The following is a 22459-nucleotide window of genomic DNA, read 5'->3' on the forward strand; positions in this document are numbered from 1 at the left end:
CCAACCCCGCGGCCGCCGCGGCTGCGGGGAGAGGGCGGGGGCGATGCTGCCGGAGCCGCCGCCGCCGCCGCCGCCTCGATGAGAGCCGCGCCGCACCGCGCATAGCCGCACAGGCTGACAGGCAGGAGGACCGACTTCCCTCTCCCAGGCATCCTCCCTGGGCTGCCGGGAGGCGGCGGCTGCGGAGGAGGAGGAGGAAGAACGAGGGGAGAAGGCGGAGAGCAGGAACGCGAGGAGGAGGACCTGGATCCGTTTCCTCCGGCCAGGACCCGAGCGGCCCCAGCCACCGCTACTCGCCGGCGCCGTCCGCTCTCCATCAGCCCTCCTGCGCCCACCCGCGACCCCGGGCTCTCTGCGCGTCGGGCCGGGGCCGGAGCCGCCCGGCCGGAGGTAAGAGCCGGGCCGGGCGGGAGCGCCTCGGATGCGGCGCGGAACGGAGACCTAGGTCCTGGCCGCCGCGCGGGGCCGGGCCGGGCGTGGGAGCGGGGCCGGAACCCGGAACGCTGGGCTTGGCTCTGGCGGCGGCGGCGGCGGCGACAGGAGCCTCCCGCGTCTGGACTCGCAGGCTGCAGAAGCCCTTGCGCCTGCGCTGCTCCAGGGGGAAAAAAAGCGGGGTGGGGGGGGATTAAAACTTCCTGCCCCCGGGTGTGTCTGCACTGGGGCTGCCTGGGGGCACTGTCACGGTGGTCTGAGGTGCTGGAGGCGAGTGTGACCCCTGGCCGGAGCAGCCCCCCTGCTGGGCCCGGCGGCGCGCGCCCCTCTCCAGGCCAGGTTCCCCTGAGCGGCCCAGGGCCCGGGCCGGGCAGGGGGCCTGGAGGCGCCAGAGGGCTGGCCCCAGGGGCGGCCGCGCGCACTGCCCTTTCGGGAGGTGCGCGCCTCTGTGCAGCGAGAAGCCAGGTTGGGGTTTTCTGCCCCTCGCGTCCTCTGATCCCGCATTTGGGGACAGGGTCTCTTTACTCAATCCTAAGTAACTTTCGAGGTAGAGGATTTCGAAAACCGTCGGGAGGGAACCGCACAGACCTTGTTGTGACCCCCCCCGACACACAGACACACACACACACACACACACACACTTCCCTTGACATCTTGTGGGTGCCAGCGTGTTGTGGGGGGACGCGGAAAGGAGAGCTCACGGGGATGGCAAAGGAGCCAGGAGGTGGTGTCGGTGGGGAGGGGCTGTTGATGTGTGGGACAGGGTGGACCTGGAGATGTGTAGTGTGGGAGTGTGAACGCGCGCCCCGATGGCCGCGTGGGGCCGGGGGCGGGGGGCCCAGGGCTCGCGTCCCGGTCTCCGTGGCCTGGAGCGGGCTGAGAGCGCGAGGGTTATCTGCGGTCGCCGCGCGGGTGCCCGCCCTGGGCAGCGTCGGCTCCGGGCCCCGAGGGAGGGACGTGCTAGCCCGGGGCCGGAACGCTGGGCTTGGAGCCGGGGTAGGTCGGAGGCGGCTCCCAGGGCAGGTCGCCTCAGCGTTGGCTGGGGAAGGCGGGGACGCGCTGCCTGCCTGCGGCCAGCCGTCTCAGAGGAGGGGGTGGCGGCCATGCGCGAGTCTCGGATGCCTGGGTCCGTCCGCTGAGAAGCCAGTTGTCGTCCCCGGGCTCTGGAACCGAGAGGCAGACGCGATCCGTTGGCGGGCGCTCGCGCGGGCCCCCAGGGATGCTGATGGGTGAGGAGCTGCCGCCGCCGCCGCTGCCATCCCTGCCGCTCTGCAAACGTTCTCCTCCCTCCCTCCCGTGCTTGCGCCGCGGCGCGCCCCGGGCGAATCGTGGACGCAGGTATTTATGTAGCATTAGGCGAGACCTCGGCGCTGGAGGGACCAGACCGTAGAGGACGCCGAGCTGCCGCTGCCCGCGAAACTTCCACTTCGGCAGCTCAGCGGCATCCCGGCCCCGCTGCTGCAGGTTCCAGCCTCTCTCCAGTCCAGGAAAGCTGGGATTCGAACTCCTCTTGAGATGACAGATCTGTCCTGGTTACGGCTGTATTTATCCTAGTTTCAGTCTCTTTAAAGCCATCTGTCTAGTCACTACAGAGTTTCTTCTTCGCCATGTGATCTTATCACTAACTCAGCCCTGGGAGGTCAGATTTGAGGAATTGCTTCATTTTCAGATGAATGACAGCAGACTTGTCCCACCTTATTCCTGATTTATTATTATTATTATTCAAGGTATAGAGCTTTTTAATTTTTTTTGTGAGGGAGGAGAATGAACAATTTTATAGATTGTTCATTCTGACACTTAGAGAAAACATGTCCGGTAAGCACTGGTGAATACTTTAAAGGCTGGTTGGCATGCATGTATTTGATTAGTCCGTAATCTAGGTGTTTATACAGGTATGGAGCTGTGTGCTACTGATGAATAGTCTCCGTCCCATACATTGTGCTGTAGTGTACTTGATTTATCACCCTGCTATAAATCAGGGAATTACTAGCACGTGTGCCTTTAAACTCTATATGAATTTAATGGCATTAAATTGGTTTATGGGCTGATGCATCTAACCAATTTTAATAACTTTTCTGCACAAACATCTTATAAACCATATCTGCCTATGATTAGAAAAACATTTTCTTCTCGGTCTCTCTATTTCTAGTGCGGTTATGGAAATTTATAGGTCTCCAACTTTCATTTGCAAGCAGCAATCCAAACGAAATACCTAGAGTTTTACTGAAATAAAATATCCTATGGTAGCCATGGTAACAAATAGATTAAGGGTTATTGGTTTTCATCTGAATGTGATGGGGTGTGGGGATCTAGTGTTGTGTCTTTTTAATTATGTTTCTAATGAGTAGTGGTCATACTTCAAGTACTCAGAGTGGAAGACAAGCAACACTGAGAATTCAGTTTTGTGGGAGGTTTATTGAAACAAAGACTAGTAGAGCCCAGGAGAATGACTTCTGCTATCTGCAGCTCCTCATATCTAGAACAAAATGGATAAAAACCTTTTTTTGTTTTTCCGGTAGATGAGCATTGAGTCAGTCACTTTAAGGCTGGAAAATGCATTTTGCTTATAAACTATTACCACAGGAACCTTTAAATCCAGCCTGTTTTCTAGGAATAAACATGTTGGAAGTATGGCGGTTGGTGTGGATTAAGTGTCACCGTTGTTATCAACACCTGTCAGTTTAAGTGAGGCACATCATTAGTCTATTCAAATCTTACCTATTTCAATATTCATGCATTTCCATGGTGATCCATTCATTTTTGTTTATTTAGTCAATCTTATAAATCTTTGGCATCAATTTTAGTTATGCCATCTTTTTATTTCTTTTATCAATTGATTTGGCTACAAACCATTCCTAGTTTAAAATATTTCCTTCTTTTTTCCTGCTAGTTTCTAAAAGCCTACACTATTCCCAGCTACATACAGATATAAAGGAGTTAATTTTTTTTTTCATTAACTCAAATAGCACCCCTAATACTAATGGCAATTTTTTAGGATCTCATTTGATATGTATGTGTACATGGGTTATTTTTTTTTCTTTCAGCAGGCTTACTGTAAAGCTTTCTCACTTTTTGGCTGGGAGATATCAATTCAGTCCAGCAGAACTAACTAAAGTTTGCCCTTCCTTCCTCCTTTTCCCTTCCTTCCTTTTTTTTCTTTCTTTCTTCTTCTTCTTCTTCTTTTTTTTTAAATCCCAGTACTGTTGTGGCTTAGGGATTCTTTGTGTCATCAGTTGTATCTGGCTTGGAGAGACTTCGGGACTATATTAGAGCCGGTCTGTCCTGGGGTCTTTTCTAGTAGTGGTCAAAGCCAGAAGGTTTCAGAACAGCAGAGGATTTTCCAAATACAGTATATATTTAGTCACAGCATGTAATGTCCCTAGGATCATAGTAACATTGTAAGTCTACTGAACAGGCAGTTTTACTTAAATGCGAGTGGTGATTTTGCTCGCCCGCTTTCAACTTAGCTTTCTAATGATGTAATCCCATGCTAATCACAACCCTGTATATTTCAGAAATACCAAGGCAAGCATTAGCACGCTACTGACTTATTAGGATCAGGCAAAGTAATTGGAACACTTAAGTTCAAAGTCAGATGAAGAAACGGAATTATAACCAACTTTGTGATTCTATAATCAGTCAACTAAGTGCCTACTTGCGGGTAGGAGGAGGAAGAAACATCATGAATAAGAAATCCAGCCTTTAGTTGTGCTGAATGAGGATAAACCACGGCAGTTACTGTGTAAGAGGACTGGAGAACAAGAAATGTGTTAGTGAATGGGAGGAGCGCAGACCCCAGGAAGTTGAGGCTGCAGTGAACCGTGATCACGCCACTACACTGGGCGACAGAGCAAGACCCAGTCTCAGAAAAAAAAAAAAGAAAGAAAGAAAGAGGAGGGGGATGTATTTGTAAACAAATAAATCATATTTTTTCCAGGCCTGTCTTAGCATCTTTCACTGTGCTAGACACATATCCACGCAAATGTTTGGAAGCTGGTAGAATATCTGTAGTTTGTGTAGAAGATAGTCAGTTTTTATTTCTTAAGTAATCTGAGGTCATCTCCTGATATGCTAAAAGATTAGGTAGCATAATCCCTGGAATGTACTTTTGTCGGAAGTAAATTTTACCATAGAAAATGGTCTTAATTTTGGTTAAGAAGGAAAGATGTATCCGAATTCTTTACCTGCACCTTGGATCAAAAATGCTGAGATCAGGACCACCCTGAAAGCAGACTCCCTGGTTCTTCCACGGAGTTAAAGAAGTAAACAGGCTTACTTCTCCCACAGTAAACGCAGCCTGTACTTTCTTCAAGGAAACCACTTGAAAACAGGAAAACTGAAACTGCCAATTAAGATGAGGCAAGTTCATCACTGAAAGTAGCAACAGAGTTCTTTGTGAAACCAATTTTATCATTTGGGAGCATTTCCACCTTTAGGGTAGAAAGGGGAAAAGTTCTCATTTTCTGTGCAAGAGGGTATCTGCATGAAATTCAAGTAGTTCGGAGACTCTGGACTGTGCAGCAGCAGATGACGACTCACAAGCTGGAACAAGAACGACGAGCATGTTTGTGGCTGGGGATCCAGTGTGCACAAAGAAGACGGCCTCCAGGACATTTATAGGCTGCCATTGGCCTCACAGGTGTTTATTGTTATAATTTATAGGTTTTTGACATTTTAAAATCCTTGATCATTTTGAGGATATATGTATGTGTATATATATTTGTAAACAGATAATCACACATGTATATACACAAACAAATATACAGATATATATACACAAATATATATTCTGACACTTTTTTTTAACCATGGTTTAAAAACACATAAAATTTACCATCTTTACCTTTTTTTTTTTTTTTGAGATGGAGTTTCACTCTGTCACTCAGGCTGGAGTGCAATGACACAATCTTGGCTCACTGCAACCCCTGCCTCCCGGGTTCATGCAATTCTCCTGCCTCGGCCTCCAGAGTAGCTGGGATTTCAGGCACCCGCCACCACGCCCAGCAAATTTTTTGTGTTTTTAGTAGAGACGGGGTTTCATCATGTTGGCTAGGCTGGTCTCGAACTCCTGACCTCAGGTGATCTACCCACCTCGGCTTCCCAAAGTGCTGGGATTACAGGCGTGAGCCACCTTTACCATTTTTAACTGTGCATTCGTAGCATTCACATTGTTGTGCAAGCAAGCTCCAGAACTCTTCATCTTGCAGAACTGAAAGTCTATACCCATTAAACATCACGTTCCCCATTCCCACCGCCCTCAGCCCCTGACAGCTGCCATTCTACTTCCTGTTTATACATTTAACTACCTTAGATCCCTCATGTGAGTGGAATCATGCCACGTTCGTCCTTTTGTGATGGGCTTGTTAAACTTAGCCTAATGTCTTACAGGTTTATCACATCTTGCGGCACGGGACAGGATTCCCTTCCTTTTTAGGGTTGAATGGTATGCATTGCATGTATGGACTACATTTTGTTTGTCCATTCGTCTGTTGATGGAGATTTGGATTGCTTCCGTGTTGTAGCTACTGGGAATAATGCTGCTGTGAACAGGAGTATAGGACATCCCGCTTTCAGTGCTTCTGGGTCTGTACCCAGAAGTGGAATTGCTGTTATTTTGATTTTTTCTTCATTTTGACACGGAGTTTTGCTTTTGTTGCCCAGGCTGGGGTGCAATGGTGCGATCTTGGCTCACTACCACCTTCGCCTCCCGGGTTCAAGAGTTCAAGCAATTCTCCTGCCTCAGCCTACCGAGAAGCTGGGATTACAGGCATGTGCCACTATGCATGGCTAATTTTGTATTTTTAGTAGAGACGGGGTTTCTCCATGTTGGTCAGGCTGGTCTTGAACTCCCAACCTCAGGTGATCCGCCCGTCTCTTGCCTCCCAAAGTTCACTCTGGGATTATAGGCGTGAGCCGCCACGCCCAGCCCTATTTTGACTTTTAACACTAACAAATTACATAAGTTTTCTATTGAAGAGACTTGGGGAGAATGCAGTCACACAGAATACTGTCCAATAAAGAATGCAGTAGATGTTACTGACATTTGTTCTTCCTTTTCTGTGTGTGCATTTCCTCCCTAGTCTCTCAGATCTCATGCTTTGCTTGGGGGTTTGTCCTAGTTGCAGTGATACTGCAGAGGGATTAGAAACACGGGCTTCCTGTCCATGTTGAAGTCCCATCTCCAGTGCCTCCTAGCTGTGTGACCTTGAACAGATCCTTAATCTCACCCAGCCTCAGTTTTCTTTTAAGAAATTGGAAGGAGCAGTAGTGGCTATCTAGGGTGGTTGTGAGGGCGAAAACAGATAACCTCCGTAAGCCCACATTACAGTGGCCTGGGGAAGTGCTCTACAAAGAGAGCTTAGGAAAATTAACTGTGGAAGAAGAGACAGCAGCAACCCCTAGAGATCTCAGAAACTGTAGATGCCAATCCTGTTCAATTTCAATCATAAATGTTTTAATCGTATGCCAGGGCATGTATATATATTGTGTTCTGTAAGTCTCACTATCAGTACTTACTCTGAAAAGCATAAGATATTTGCATCACAATTCCAATAGTTAAAAATACCCTTGAGTTGATTTGATGTGTGAACTTTTAATTCCATCTTTAGTGTCTGTCATAATTTTAGAGTTGATGTGGATTTTTGAGGTCAGCTAATCTACCTATTATTCAATCACCAAACCTTTATTAAGCCCCAATAATATAATAATAATAGCTTCCAGTTATGGCTGCTCACTGTATCCGAGGTACTTTACATATATTATCTCTAATCCTCATATCAATGCTGCGAGGTAGGGATTATCCACATTTTACAAATGAAGATGAGGCTCAGAGGTAATCAACTGGCCCAAGGCCACAAACCTAGCCACGTTGTTCAGCTGGGTTTGAACACGGATCCCTCAGCTACCAGTCTGTCTGTGTTTTCCTTTCTGCACACACATCCCTATTCGTGTGTGCACATGCGCCTGTGTCTTTGTTTTTTCCCATGCATCTGCACCACTTCACACTGCCTATACCAGGTACTATGTTGACTTCACTAATTAACATTTTATGTAAAATCAATCTAGTAGAAGGAATGTGAGCTAAAATAACAGTATTAATCAAGTCTGACCAACATTCATGATACCTTTTGGATTTGCACACCTGCTTCCATTTACTGTGGTTTCTGGAAGGCTAATGAGAAAAACTTGTAGGTGTTTGAATGGCATCTGTTTCCTTCTTGAGCCAGCATAGTAAATAAATAGCAAATCAAAGAATAAAAACAATGTGGAAAGGGTTAAGGATTCATCCAGAACTACTAACCATTGACCTGGGCTTGTTCATTTTTGCATACCAATGCAATAGCCAGGTGCCTGGCACAAAACTCTTCCCCGTAAAAATGTTTGCCCAGAGAAGGTGTCAGATAACAGACATCAAAGCCGACTTTTTGGATGTTCTTTTCACTCCGTGGCTGTGTAGTCACATGTTCATGGCTTGTCATTGTGTGGAATTTTTGATGCTATATTTGGGCATATATATTAAATATGCTTATTGATGAATTCTAATCTGGATGGAATCTTCTAGGATTTATGACTTGAGACTTTGAAGACTAATTCTCTCTTGGAACTTCATCATTGCAGTGACAACCTGGGTCTGTCTGGCGCTTCTGAGCATCCATGCAGTCTGTCCTCTCTCAGGGACTTTCTTTGTGGGGTGTTGTCCCTGCTCAGATTTCAAAATTTGTAGTAGTTCACAAAAGCATCGTTTTAAGGAAAAAATGAAACACCTGGAAATCACAGAGGCAGTTTGGGAAGGGCGATAACACTGTATTTTCCAACTTCTTCTGTTCTATTTTTATTCTTTATATTAGTTTTTTCTCGAGATGGGTGTGAACACACCACAAAAACGTGTTTGCTCTGTTTTAACTCTTTCAACCCACGTTCAGCCAAGGAGGGACTTCTTCAGTTTGAGATTCACCTTGAGAAAGGCGTGGCTGCAGTGCCTGGGATCTGGACCACACAGGAGGTGAGGGGTGGCGGGAGGCTGGCCCTGCCTGACTGCTGGCCGGGCACTGGCCCGGTCACTCCTGTGTAGCTCTGCTGCCGCCCCTCCCTCCCCACTGGGCTTGTAACGTCGAGCATGAAGCTTCCTCTTCTTGAGGCTTCCCCGCAAAGCTCCTAGAAGCAAGTTGGAGGTGTGGGCGGTGAAGGAAGAGCAGACAAGAGGACCCTGTATCTCTGTTTTATGCAAAGCAACCGCCAAAGGCTTAGACCAAATTAAAGACCTAACAGCTGCCAGAACATCCCTTTTTCCTTTTGGTCGTTTAGTAACACTGAGAAGTGGTGAGGAATGGTGAAATTGGGATTAAAAACAAAAAACGAAAACAGTATTCCCCTTCTCCTTTACCTTCACTTTTCATATCTTCCAACTTTAAGCATCTGCTTCTGGATCAAACCTGCAGCTGAGCTTAGCCTCCCAAGAAACTTTAAGGATATATATTCAGCTCCTGGAGCTTCTAAATGAGGATAGATTCACTAACTGTTTACTGAGAAGGCACAGTGGGAAGAGTACTGCCTTTCCTGTGGCATCTCATTTTTGCTCCCCTTGTCGCATGGGTGACTTCACAGCGGTGATATTCCTATTCTGCAGCTGATTTAGAGAGACCCAAGCATTTGCCCAAGGTCAGATCAACAAACATGGGTGCCAGGCCTATGATGGGTGCTGGATGGGTTACAGGGAGGAAGGAGCCTGTCCTCCAGATACCTGCCTACCTATGGAGAAGGAAGAGAGCCAATATTCCCTTTTCTAGGGAATATAAATTGCCTATTTGAAAAAAGAAATAATCACATGTTTAGCCACATTGCTCACTGATTATCACAGTTGACATAATAAGTGGAGGTCCAGCTAATTCTCTTTTCAAGTGTGAAATAAATTTAAAGAGACTTACCAGTATGATTTCAAGTACCTTCAGACTTAAATGTGCTGGCCTCATCTTTGCAAATGGAACAAAAATTCAATTCTGAATTTGCCTGCAAGGCTTAGGTCTATCTGACTCCTTTCTTTGTGGTCAGAAGTCTTCCTGGGGTGTGCTGATTTGGATCTATGAAGATTGAATACTTGAAGATTAAATGAGTTCCTGTTTGCAAAGTGCTTAGAACTGTGCCAGCATATGCCAAATCAGTAACATCAGTGGTTATTTCTGGACTCATCTTGGGGATCATGGTCCTTGAAGGCAAGGACTTTGTCTTTTAGCCTTGGTCCTGGCACAGACTGGGTATTCATTGTTCAGATACTGTGAGCTCAATGAAGTGTGCTGAGGTGATAGAGGAAGGAGACAGAGCACCACATCTAACCAGGAAGTCCATGGAAATGAGTGGTCCAGTCCAGGAATTTCCTGAGAAATTCTGTGAGACAGTCCAGAGCAGAGAGAATCAGGTTGTGAATGCTGCTGTGGCCATGACCCATAGGTCCGCTGGGTTCTGCCTAACCACCTACATTGGCCGCTGCTGCTATTGACTTGTCTCTCCATCACAGTAGAGAGGGGTAGAAAATGGTGCTACTCCAGGTAAGGTCACAGATAGGTGTCTGTTTCTACACTGTTACCAATATGTGCTGAGATAAATTGGGAATAAGCATTTAGAAACTACGATTGCAGGCCGAGCAAGGTGGCTCACACGTGTAATCCCAGCACTTTGGTAGGCCGAGGCGGGCGGATCATGAGGGCAACAGTTTGAGACCAGCCTCATCAACATGGTGAAACCCCGTCTCTACTAAAACTACAAAAATTAGCCAGGCATGGTGGCATGCGCCTGTAATCCCAGCTCAGGAGGCTGAGACAAGAGAATCGCTTGAACTGGGGAGGCAGAGGTTGCAGTGAGCTGAGATCGTGCCGCTGCACTGCAGCCTGGGCGACAGAGCGAGACTCCGTCTCAAAAAAGAAAAAAAAACCAAAAAACTCCGATTGCATTCAACACTGCCTTGGCAGCATGATGCCAAGGCTCCCCTCATTAACTAGGTACAGACCAGTTTGGGTGGTCTCGGACTCACATGGAGAGTTACCAGGAGAGCCACCTATGGTGTGGGTGTGGGCTAATCATGCAAGGTAGGACCACATTTTGGTTCTTGATAGATTGGTGATGTAAACAAAAACCCGAAACCTGATCCTTCACCTCAAATAGGCATAAGAAACCTAGCTGCAGTTGTCTTGCCAAAGCAAGATGTGTCTCATGATTTTATAACACTTGGGTCTAGAATCCCTCATCAATGAGGCCAATGTTGCCACCTTTAGGTTAACAAGTGGGCTGAATTCTGTCCAACCTAGTGTTGCTCACATTAGCAGGGGCAGCAGCCTGGTCTGTCCTGCCCGGAACTTGACTGCCATTGTTGGTGACCATAAGGAGGGCTGCGTCCCCTGCATTTAGGTGCCTCTTCTGTCAGTCTCCTGGATACTGAATGAGAACCTCAGGATCTTGGCTCGGGACCCTTGTACCCACCCACATACATCCTGAGGCCAATTTGTTGCAATGCTGCCTGTTTTGACCTCTTGAGACTTGGGTAGGCTATTTTGCCATTGAATTAGCTTATTTGTTTTGGGTCAGTTATTTTGCCATTGACTTAGCTTATTTAGCCAATGTGAAGACATATAAGATGAGCTTGCCCTGGCTTTTCAAACCAAAATTAAGGGCCATGGAATTTGGGAAATGTACATACCTCATTTGGAAGTTGGACTGGTCGGACCAGGAGGCTGCGTGCAGTGCGCTTGTCCAGCCGATCCTTCTAGAAGAGAGCCTGCTGTAATCTCTTCGGTTCATGCTATTCCAGCCAGCTTTAATCATCAAAACCAGTTTTAATCATCAAAACTTGAATAATATTCAAACTGCAAAAGGAACATATTTCTTGCTGAAACCTTTGCTAACGGGAAGCACCTAAGCTTCTCCGTCTACCCATCTATGGCAACATGTTGTAAAAAAAGAAGCACCTGAATGGCTTCATATGATGTTGGGAAACTGCCTTTTTCTACGATGATTCTCAGTTTTAAAATTTCCTCTCTTCCCCAAAAGAGAAAATGATTTTCATGGAAAGCATGTTTCAGGGAAGTCGCTTTTTTCCTCTGTATAAGGTCACCACCTCACTAGTGACCTTGAGGGAGGCTTCCTCCCTGGCCCCAGGTATCTGACAAGGTCTGCTCTAGTGGCCCCTGGGTAGAGGTCTGGCAGTGTGGGGGATTTGTGCTGTGAGACCTGGAAGGTACCTGTGACTGGGACAGAAGGAAGGTCACAGGCAGCCATGGAGAGCCTCGTCAGGAGAGCAGCTCCTGCTGCTGCCTTGCTGGGATAAAGGCACACAAACGGCCCTCCCATGGCAAGGGCTCCAGCCCCCTTTCTAGATGAGGGCTGTAGCAATGGCCCCTGGCCCTTGCCCCTCCCCACGCACTCTCCCTCACATCACTGGGTGAGCATGGCTTTCCAGAGCCATGGCCTTGTTCAGATTTTAAAATTTAAACCTTGATTCTGCAGACACCACAGTAAGCCATATTTTTTCACGAGGACCTCTGGGGGAGGCAGTGGGGCGGGGGTGGTCACTCACTGACTGTGAAGTCACAATTTGACAGCTGTAACTGTCTGCTGTTTTTGTTCCTGGTACACCTCCCAGAATGCCTGGTCTCCAGAAACATTTTTTGATAGCTCAAATAGACACCTGGGCCAAGTCTCCTTGGTCCCAGGAAAATGGGAGGCAGTTGCCCATCGGGCCATTACTCCTGTGCTGGGAGTGACCAGTGGGCCACTGGGATGGGGTCGGGTGGAGGATGTGACACTACTGCCTGGGAACTGAGCATGCGGCAGTGGGGAGTGTGGGGCTTGGCTGTCAGGCCAGCACAGCAGCAATTAAAACATACTTTCAACTCAACAAACAAATGCCTCCATTTAAAAATGGGCAAAGGACTTGAATAGACACCTCTCCAGATAAGGTATACCAATGGCCAATAAGGACACAAAAAGATGGTCCACATCACTAATCAATGGGGAAATGGAAGTCAAAACCACAATGAGAAACCGCCTCATGTCCATTAGCGTGACTATAAACAACAACAGAAAATAACAAGTGTTGGTGAGGATGTGGAGAAACTGCAACCCTTATGCACTGCTCATGAAAATGCAAAATGGTACAACCGCTATGGAAAACATTATGGCCATTCTTCAAAGAATTAAACATAGAATTATCATCTGATCCAGCAATTCTGCTTCTGAGCCTATACCCAAAAAAAGTGAAAGCTGGGACCCGAACAGATGTTCATACACCAGTGTTGCTCATAGCAACCACATTCACAATAGCCAAAAGGTAGAAGTAACCCAAGTGTCCATCAATGATGAATGAATAAACAAAATACACTAGATGCATACAATGGAAGATGATTTAGCCTTAAAAAGGAAGGAAGTTTTGATACACACTATAGCGTGGATGAACCTTGAAGACATTATGCTAAGTGAAATAAGCCAGTCACGAAAGGACCAATACTGGAGGATTCCACTTACATGAGGTACCTAGAGTAGTATGGATTGGATTCACAGACAGAAGTAGAATGGTAGTTGCCAGGGGATGTGGGGAGAGAGCTATCATTTAATGGGCAAAGGGTTTCAGTTTAAGAAAATGAAATGCTCTGGAGATAGATGGTGGAGAAGGTTGAAAAACAATGTGCATGCAGGCTTTGCAGATGCTGCTGCCGCTGCTGGATCCCCATACTGTCAGCCATGGTCAACCCCGCCATGTTCTTTGACATCACTGTTGATGGTGAGCCCTTGGGCCACGTCTCCTTTGAGCTGTTTGCAGACAAGTTTCCAAAGACAGCAGAAAACTTTCATGCTCTGAGCACTGGAGAGGAAGGATTTGGTTATAAGGGTTTCTGCTTTCGCAGAATTATTCCAGGGTTTTATGTGTCAGGGTGAAGACTTCACATGCCATAATGGCACTGGTGGCAAGTCCGTCTACAGGAAGAAATTTGATGATGAGAACTTCATCCTAAAGCATACAGGCCCTGGCATCTTACCATGGCAAATGCTGGACCCAACATGAACGCTTCCCAGTGTTTCATCTGCACTGCCAAGACTGAGTGGTTGGATGGCATAGTATGTGGTCTTTGGCAAGCGTGAAAGAGGGCCATGAAGATTGTTGAGGTCCGTGGAGGGTCCAGGAATGGCAAGACCAGCAAGAAAGATCACCACTGCTGACAGTGGACAACTCCAGTAAATTTGACTGGTGTTTTATCTTCATCACCCGACCCTTCCTTTGTAGCTCAGCAGAGCACCCCTGCTCCCCATTTGCTCACAGTATCCTAGAATCTTTGTGCTCTTGCTGTAGTTCCCTTTGGGTTCCATGTTTTCCTTGTTCCTTCCATGCCTAACTGGATTACAGAGTTAAATTTATGATTATGAAATAAAAGCTAAATAGCAAAATAGTGTGCATGCACTTAATGCCACTGAACTGTACATTTAAACACGGTTAAAATGGTAAATGTTGTGGCATGTATGTTTCATCACAATAAAAAAATAGATTTCCAGACATATTCCAAAGTGATTCTCCTAGTAAAGTCTTTTTAAAATTCACTTAGGAAAAAAATGTGTTTAACAATTTAGCAACTCTTCTAGGGCACTTGCCGTGTTACCCGCTTTGTGTTGAGCATTGCATTGCATTTATTTATTATTATTTTATTTGAGGTATAATCGTTGAGAAGCAATACAATGAAATCTACAACCTCAAGTGTTCAGTTCACTGAGTTTCAATAATTGTGAACCTGTGTAACTGTAACTGCATGATGAACCTGTATAACTTTCATCACCCCAGAAAGTTCCCTCCTGCCTCCTTCTGGTCAACCCCCATCTGCTTTCCAACCACTTTCCGATGTCAGTCATCATGGGTTTCTGCCTGTTCTCGACGTTCTTGCAGACAGAAGCACACAGTGTGCACTTTTGTGTGCCTTGCTGGTCTTGTTCAGGCCTGCCATCTGCCGTTGACCTGTGCTGATGCATGTCCCTGGAGTTAACTCTACTGCTAGCTAGTACTCCATCCCATACACAGTTTGTGCATCCTTTCTCCTGTGGGTGGACACTGGGATGGCACTGTGGTTTGGAGACCGCTGGCAGTGAGTGAAGATGTCAGCTGACCACTGGGGAATGTCCAGGCAGAGTGGGCTTGCCACACTTCAAGTTTTCGGTGCTGGGGGTTTTGCTCTTTGACTGGCAGCCCACCTGGAGGTGAACGATCTCCAGGTAATGGTGTTTTGTTGGTTTATACTACAAGTATGACATCTAGCAGACCAGACACTTGTGTGCCACTGAGCAGATTTCTCCCCAAAGGCCGTCATGTGGCTAAATCGCTGTCAGGAGACTGCTTGGTGACTCAGCACTAGGGACAGGAATTAGGTGGATGGGCCTTAACAGGTTGACATCCGTGAGCTGTGATAGCTGTCACACCCATCCCCAGCTCAGATGGCCTCCTGCAGATGTGATCAGATACCCAAGGGGGCTAGGGTGGAGGTGGAGGAGTAGAGTGCCCCCTCCCCCATGCCGGGTTTGGGTGGCCTGTCCCCAGCTTGGCCTTTTCCTTTCTGGATCGAAGCCTTGAGGCTGGTTGAGATGCTCCTTAGCCATGTTAAAGCCATTAACCTGGGATTGAAGCACCACAGCTTTTCCGTCTTTCCAGTGGGTTTGCTCTCTCTGCTGTGACCCGTTCTTGGGTGAGTTTGTAGCCTCTAAGTCCAACACTGAGGTCAGTGTCCCCCCATTTCCCCAATGCTGGGCAGTATCTCATCTCAGGATATGGTAAGACCTAATGCAGAGCCATGCAGCTGGGCGTGTGGCTCACACCTGTAATTCCAGCACTTTGGGAGGCCAGCGTGGGAGGGTTGCTTAAAACCAGGAGTTAATAAAGATCAGCTTGGGAAATATAATAGTGAGACCCCATCTCTACCAAAAAAAAAAAAAAAAAAAAAAGCCAGATGTGGTGGTGCACACCTGTAGTCCCAGCAGCTTGGGAGGCAGAGGCAGAAGGATTAACCTCCTGGTTAAGGTGCAATGAGCCAAGATTGCACCCCTGCGCTCCAGCCTGAGTGCTAGAGCAAGATCCTGTCTCTAAGTGGTGTGGGAAGGGGAAAGCTACACCTTTATTGCAAATAGATCTGGGCTCAAAACACTAGCTGGCCACCTGGACATGGTGTAATCATAGACAAGTTAATCTCTTAGAGCATAGCTACCTCATATGATAGCATCAAGAATACCTTTGTTGTCCCATGTCTGCCTTCATAGGCCTGTTGGAGGTGGGAGGGTAATTCCTGCCTTCCAGGAACATGGACAGATTCATCAATGTGAAAGCCAGTTTCAGCTGAGTTCAGTTTCCTCTGCTTCCACATTCCTCGTCTCATGACATAGACAATACAAGTTGAGAGTGTGTGGGTGACAACTTCAACTGTTGCTCTACAGTAGAGAGCTATGGAGACAGGACAGGCTGACCAGGGTGGGCTGTGGTCACTGGGGAACCTCATGGAGCAGAGAAAATTTGGAGGCCCTCCAAGAGAAAAAGTATTTGCGTTGGTTTCCCTCCCTCCATTCAGAAACCTTACTCTATACACCCCCGGTCCCCACCCTAAGTCCACCAGGTCACTGACAGCTAACAATGGACCCTCACCTGGGAGAGGTAAGCTTGCAAGGCCCAGCTTGGACATGCACCTGTGATTTCTAAAGGACTTCTTCTGAATTCACCTCTGAATGAGGTTGGCAGCACTGCTACGGTGTCTGAGCCTATATAGGAGCTGAGGGCTGTGTGGTCATCAGAGCCTCAGTGTAGAGGCTCACATGACAGAGACATGGAGTGTGTAGCCCATCTCAGCAAGTCAGGGCCTGACATGTTATGCCTGCTCACATGTGGGCACAGGAGACCTGGGACAGAGGAAGTGATCTGCTCCTGCCTGAAGTAGTGGGAGGGGCAGGAAGGTGCACTACTGAGCAGAGGGACTGTCTGCTGGTCCAAGGAGCCTCTGTCTGGCCGGGCCGAGGCTACCCTCAGCTTCCATCTCTACTCTAGAAGGCTCTGCCCAGTTCAGATCCTGCCTGTCCTCTGCAGATGTGTGTAGGGAGCAGTCCCCACGCCTGTGAGGATTGCCTGATGCAGGTTCTCGAGGTAACTTCTTCAGGGCTGTGCGGGAGTCCCTGGCTGACCTGACCATGTGCTCCTGCAGAAACTGATCACCTCACGTTTTATTTATATTCTGTTGTTGATTTTCCTCTAAGGATCTAGGCCAATGCTGGGCACATTTTGCACTTTCAACAGGCAAGGGGCAGAAAAAGAGAACTGCCATACCTGAGGCTTGCCAGTCAGGGGCAGAGTCAGAACTGGAATTCCAGCAGCCCAGACATGGGAAGAGCATCGAGGACTGGTGGGAGGAGGGGGCGGGAGGGCCGTCTGGGTGAGGGGTCATCTGAGAGCCCAGTGCTGTTTCACACTGTCCTGGGTGGAAAATGCAAACCCTGTGGATTTTCTCCCTCTCAGTGTTGACTATCGTCCTATGGAAATACGGGTGTTTTCCTAAAATGGGTGGCTCAGTAAAGGATCCCTTCACCGGGGCGTGAAATGACTATGCATCTGAATCTGAGCCAGGAAAGATAAACTTTGCTCCATTTTCCCACACATCAGATTAGAATCTTTCCAGGACACTAACCTAGTGTGTGCTTATCTAGGTCCTTGCGCCTAGGGGCCCCTGGTGAAAGCCCAGGCCATGCGATCCGAATCCCAGGCCCCCCGTCCCTCCCCGTCTCTCCCGTGGGTTTATATCTCCCTGACACCCCCCGGCAGACTGCTCTGCCCAGCTATGAACTGAACAGCCTGGCTGGTCTTAGGGCAGAACCTGTTCTCACAGGTGTGTTTGGGCACTGCAGGAGGGTTGGGGTAAAGTGGTGTAAATAACCCTCCTTGCCTTTCTGCTGATCAGAAAACCATGGGGAAAATATAAAACATTTTTATGGATATTGAGAACAAAGTTTCTAAAGTGACTTCACTATAAGTCTGGTTATTTGAGAGAATAGTTTTTAATTAAGAAGGAAACTTAATACGTATGTGTCCCTGATTTCTTATATATGTGCATATATATGTACATATACATATATATCACTGATTTTTTTAAATCTATGTATGTATGTATATCTTATATCATATATATGTATGTATATATCTTATATATGTATATATACATATATTTTCACTTAGAGAGATATAGTTTTCACTATACTATATAATGTACACTATAATGTCAAGTATATGAAAACAAAGAACATAGATAAAAAGGCTGAAAATGTGCCATAATATTAACAGTGATCATCTTTCTACCTTAAAATTTCCTGGTTTTAAAATAATAAGTGTATTTTCATATTGGGAAAATAAAATTTACCTAACAAGGAAAAGAATTGACTATCATAGAAGGGTTAATTTCGCCACGCCCATCCCCGTCCTGTAGTGAGCAGTATGTGTTTATGTCCATGCTGACATTAAGATTGATGAAAACAGAAAAGGACAGGCCGCCATGTAGAAGAAATTTTAAACTACCAGTTTTAAAATGGGAAAGGAACCAAACAGTTTTGTATAATCCCATATCAAAATGTTCCTCATAATGAATCTCAGACTCACCTTAAAGGAATAATTCTCAGGATTCTCTCCCATTCTGGGGATGGGGCTACGGTAAGAGTCAAGATTTGGGACTTTCTTAAAGCAGCCTTCAAACCTTAAAAGCATACCTTATTGAATGCCAGTGCCAGCATTCTCAAATAACTGTGCCCCCAAGTGGTCACATGTACCTGTAAATTACATGCAGCAAAAAGGTGCAATTAACCAGGTCCTGGACTGCAGAGTTTGTAATTTATTAGTAATAATGATGATGAAAACAATAATATATCCAAAAAAGAAAAGAAAGGGGAAGAAGAAACCCAAAGACAGAGTGAGAGAGAGAGAGAGAGTGTGTGTGTGTGTGTGTGTGTGTGTGCACACGCGCACAAAAGACAGGGAAGAATTTTCTCAGTGTTTATTTTTGCCATGCTTCTCTCAGAAAGAGTGTGTGTGCGTGTGCGTGTGTGTGCATGTGTGTTTGCATTTGAGGCGGGAGGCCTGGTCAGAAGAGGTGGGGGTAGCTGTGGGCAGAGCCCTCCCAAGAATTCTGGAGACTTCGCATCCTTTCTCAGGAGCAATCCTCCATGCCTTTGACTGCCTGCTTCTCTGCAGCGGTGGTTCCATGATAGTCTCCTTGGCAGCCTGCCAGAGGCTGTAAGTGTACAGAGAATTGTGTTTTAATAGAAGGCTTTACCTCTGATACAGATTTAAAATGAAGAAGAAACTTTCTGTTCCTCAGCCAGAATGAAATGCGTTTTGCTTCTTGTGAAATGCTGGTGATTACAAGCTCATCTTACATAATTTTATTATTTTCAATTGCTGCCCGTCAATCTCAGGTGATGGTTTCCTGGGAGCAGAAAAGAGGCAGATTCTGGGCGATGATTATTTAAAAAAAAAAAAAAAAAAAAAAAAAGTCACCCAGTCATTAGCAAATCATACAGAAGTTTAGAAAGGAGAATAATTATCTTTGTGATGATGCTGTTTAAGATAATCAGAACTTGCATTTCTAAGTTAGGCACGCTGAAGTGAATTGAGGACTGTTTAATGGCCTCTTCGAAAATGTATTTTTGCTTTAACAAAGCATTGATGTTTGAGATTTTAAAAAAAGAAACCCTTTAAATCTCGTGAAGGAATTCTCTGGAATAACCACATTTTCAGAAATCCGTGACATGATCGAGGTGGTCCACTGTCACGCCCACAAGAGGGCATTTTCTCATCAACTACTGTAAAAACGATTTGTTTTCTAAAGGGAAGCTGAGAGGCCTGGGGGAAGGAGAGCATTCTGCAGAGCAGGGAATGGAGAGCTGCTTGCAATTGAGTTGTATGTATGCTTCCACTTAATACGTCCTGCCGAGCCTGCGAGCCAACGCTTCCGGCCAGGAATCTGCCCTCTGTGTTTACCTACTCTCTTTTTATGTCTTATTCCCAGAATGACTGGGGACCAAAGGAATCCTTTGCAGGAGTTTTCTCCAGACACAGAGTTCCACATGCTAGTACATTGTCGACCCTATCATGACTTCCGCACGAAACTTGAATCTCTCGTATTTTAAGATACCTTCTCTAGGTCCAAGTTCCTTCCTTTATGTATGTAACACATACTGGTTGAGTACCTACTGCGTGTCAACTTGAGCCAGACTGAGACCCTGTCCTCGTGGAACACACATCCTCCACAGGAAGACTTGGCATAAAAAAGGAGAATACTGGAGTATGATTTAGATAATTATAAATGTTATAAGGAAAAATATACTGGGATAAGGAAAGGTAGCTATTTTGATTGGATAATTAGGCATACTTCTCTCATGTGTAACAAATAATATTCTAATTTTGTTCAATCCATACCAATATTGTTTGGATTACAAAGGTAATACCTTTTATTCAACTCCCTTTTTTTCTAAAAAAGTTAGTTTTATTGTGTATTATTTTATGGACCATGAAACATGATGGAAACCAGGGAATCGAGATGTGGCCAGTTGTTAGTCTGTAAAATGACATTTAAAAATTACCATCTATTCATCACCTCGTCATTTGACAAAACAATGCATGTTTTAACACCAAAGAGTAGAAAGGATGTAATCCCAGAATAGAGGACAGTTGAATACTTTTAGTGTTTTGGAAAATTTGCTACATTTTCTGAGGTTTTCTCCTTTTCCATGGCCTATGAGAACTTCATCAAGGATTGGTCAGGGGCTGGCATCCAGTTCCACAGGTCCTGCTGATGACATTGTCCACGCTTTCCCCAACCACGAGGACCAACAATGTTGGCACCAGTTCTGCACACTCAGCTCCCAACTACAATACACAAGACCCAAGAGCCGGAGATGGTTTTCTTCCCTTCCTAGGGGTTCTCGGATACTTGTTAAGGAGCTCAGCCCAAGAGCTATAATGCTGCTGTTAGAGTTTCTGAAGCCAGGAGTCAGTGCTTTACTTTGAGCACATGGTTTTGGAGGTTAAGCAGAATAGGCTGGGCAAATCCAAGAAGTCTTCATGGGGGAAATGAACTTTGAATTTGGCCTTAAAGGATGGGTAGGTGTAAGGAAGAGGGTTATAGGATTATAGTGGGTGATATACACATTTTTTGAAAGTTAATGTGGAATAGTTTTTGGTAATAAAAGGCAACATCCATTGTGTAAAATGTTCAGGTATAACAACAAAGTAATCTCTAATAAACTTATTGTCTAGGCTGGGCACGGTGGCTCAAGCCTGTAATCCCACCACTTTGGGAGGCCAAAGCAGGCAGATCATTTGAGGTCAGGAGTTCGAGACCAGCCTGACCAACCTGATGAAACCCCATCTCTACTAAAATACAAAAATTAATCAGGCATGGTGGCAGGCACCTGTGATCTCAGCTACTCGGGAGGCTGAGACAGGAGAATCACTTGAACCCAGGAGGCGGAGGTTGCAGTGAACCAAGATCGCGCCGCTGCACTCCAGCCTGGGTGACAGAGCAAGACTCCATCTCAAAAAAAAAAAAAAAAAAGAAAAAAAAAGAAAAAAAGAAAACATGCATATTGTCTAGAGATGATTACTAATATTTTAACATATTGTCCTCCAGTCTTTTGCTTTGCATTTTTACATTAGTTGGGACCATGTTGCACATGAAATTTTTGCATCTTGCTTTTTTACTTTAGTATACCACACACATTGTCTCATGTCATCGAAAATTATTCTTAAACATGACTTCTGGATGCCTTCATTTATTCCATCCTGCCTGCATGCCATTCCCATCAAATGTATTTTTTTTCCTACTATAACTCTCTGGTGGATAATCTTTTATATCATTTTGGTTCACAATTTTGGTATCAGACACATCCGCCAAGGTCCAGCTCTGAGGGTAATATTGAGCCTGTCACAATATCCACCCTGGTTTCTATCTGTGCATGTTAAGTGAAGATAATAGTACCAACCTCATGGGGTAGGTATGAGACTTACATGAGCTCATGTTTGCGTAGAGCTCTAGAAATAGAATTACCAAGGGTTGATCTCTTTAAAATTATATAACTTTTCAATTATAAAAGTAACATTCTTTATGGAAATTTTTGACAAAAGAAAACCATGCAAATTTCATCACCTAGAGATAAAAAAACAATTAACATTTTAGAATCTATTATTTGTCACTTTGTAGCAAAATTGGGATCGTACTATATATATCATTGTCTCTCCTACTTTTTTTCCTCTTAACCTTGTATTGCTTCTCCCTTGTCATTATTCATTTGGAAACAATCTTAAAAGACCATGTTTCATTATATTCTGTTATATTAATGTGTCTTATTTAACTCTTTCCTTTTGTTTGCCATTTAGATAATTCAGTAATTTGCTATCCTAAATAACGTTGCAATAAAACATTGGTGAACAATGATCTGTGGACATTTTGGGTTACTTCTTTAGGATTAATTCCTGGAACTGGCTTTACCAAGTCAGAGGTAGAAACATACTGAAGACGTTGATCTATTTGGTTACATTGTTCCCAGAAAGACTGTGCTATTTTTCTCTCCCATAAGCGGCATATGAATACTCATTTTACCCTATTCTATTCTATCCTATTATAATTTTGTTTTAATCTCAGTCTGTTAGGGTATGAATACTCATTTTACCCTATTCTATTCTATCCTATTATAATTTTGTTTTAATCTCAGTCTGTTAGGGAGGTGAGAAATGGTATCTCATGGTCTCGGTTGCGTTTCCTTGATTACCAGTGGGTTGGAGCATTTGTTTTTGTTTATTGACATACCTGTCCTCTGTTTGTCCTTCTGTTTATATTCATCTTTTTTCTTATCGATTTTTAAGAGCTCTTTGTGCATAAGAGGATATTAACCTTTTGGTATAATGTTGGAAATATTTTTTTCAGTTTGTCATTTGTCTTCTAAATTCATTTATGGTTTTTCGGTTGTGTAGATGCCTTTACTT

At 45.4% G+C, this 22459-nt stretch overlaps 1 protein-coding gene across 4 annotated transcripts in view; it reads left to right on the forward strand.

Annotated features, from left to right (window-relative positions):
- Positions 1–29: 29 nt before the first annotated feature.
- KLHL29 (kelch like family member 29) overlaps positions 30–22459 on the forward strand; it is a 318957-nt gene continuing 296527 nt past the window's right edge. For all 4 annotated transcript variants that reach the window (XM_017893334.1, XM_017893336.1, XM_017893335.1 and 1 more), the window contains exon 1: positions 30–390. The gene's annotated coding sequence lies outside the window, so the exon portion shown is untranslated. The remainder of the gene's footprint in view (positions 391–22459) is intronic.

The sequence above is a fragment of the Rhinopithecus bieti genome, unplaced genomic scaffold (assembly GCF_001698545.2).
Source record: "Rhinopithecus bieti isolate Rb0 unplaced genomic scaffold, ASM169854v2 scaffold_23816, whole genome shotgun sequence".
Taxonomy (NCBI): Eukaryota; Metazoa; Chordata; class Mammalia; order Primates; family Cercopithecidae; genus Rhinopithecus; species Rhinopithecus bieti.